This window comes from Rhinolophus sinicus, chromosome 12 (assembly GCF_057876585.1).
Source record: "Rhinolophus sinicus isolate RSI-liver-muscle chromosome 12, RSI-T2T, whole genome shotgun sequence".
Lineage (NCBI taxonomy): Eukaryota > Metazoa > Chordata > Mammalia > Chiroptera > Rhinolophidae > Rhinolophus > Rhinolophus sinicus.
The window spans coordinates 35,954,197-35,955,513 of record NC_142512.1 but is presented as its reverse complement, the minus strand read 5'-3'; positions in this window follow the sequence as shown (position 1 = coordinate 35,955,513).

The following is a 1,317-nucleotide window of genomic DNA, read 5'->3' as shown; positions in this document are numbered from 1 at the left end:
AGCAACCAGCTTACCACATAATAGTAAAGAGCACAGTTCCATCCCCAAGAACACAAAATAATAAGGAGCTGGATGCATGAGTTCAAGTCCAACTCTATCACCCAGAAGTTTCCTAACCTCTCTCTACCTTACCTTACTCGTCTGGAAAATGAAGAAAATGATAGCATGTTGTTGTGAGGACCAAATGAGTTAAAACACAAAAGGCACAATATACAGCAAGGATTAGACAATAATTTGTTATTATCTCTGACTGCCAAGCAAGAAAAACCTCTGTCCTTGAGGGACCTTGCCCAAGGACCCTCATTCCTCTGTTGGTCCAAACCTGAGAGCAGAACTCTGATCTGGCTGCCTTCTCCAGACACCCAGGAGCATGAGTGGTGGTTTGGACAGAAGCTGCTTTGCTAAGAGGGGAGGAAGTTGTGCAGGAGACTGACTGAGGGTGAGAATATCTGATTGTGCTCCCAGGACAGCCCTCTGGGCACCCCAAGTGAGAAAGTGTCAAGAGGTGAGACCATCTAGCCCCTGCCTGTGTCAGGGCTAATGCAGAGGCAGACAAGTCCCTGACGTCTTCATTCATGAAAGGTTACCCCTCCTGGAACCCCAGAATCCCTCCCACTAGGCTCAAAAGCAGAGATAAAACCATTTCTTTTTACTGATATTTGTTTACCCAGAAAACTCAAGAGACTCTAGGGGGGACAAAATAACTTCCAGAATTAAGAAAATTTTGGTATAGTGGCTGGCTACAAGACAAGTATAAGACATCAGTTGCTGCTCTCTAGCCATAAATGAGGCAAACTATTCGTGCTATAATGGAAACACACAATAATACAATACTATAAGTATTAGATGTGGAGAGCAGCTCTTTAGACGACTAGCAACTGAAAGATATTGACCCCTGCCATCTTCCCTTCTGGTTGGTTCTAAGGCCCAGCACATGGCTCTGTCCTGAGTGGCCATCGTTCCATGACATCTGAAGCACAGCAGACGTAGGTTGGAATCAAGAAAGCACTTTCCGAGTAGAAGGGGGAATTCTACATAAGACTTTCCCTCACAAGGAGGAAGGGTCACCTCTGGGTCCACTGAGGGTGCCTAGAACTCCCTAGGCCAACTGAGGAGCGTCCTAACTGCACACTGTCATAACTGACAGTATGTTTTGTTGAGCTCCTATCATTGTGCCATGCTTTGTGCTCAGTCCTTTGTATGTGTTATCTCATTTAATTTCCTCAGCAGCCCTGCAGGATAGATATGATTAGCTCTATTTTATAGATGAAGGAAAGTGAGGCTCAGAGAGGGCAAGTGAGTTACCTTAGGTTACAC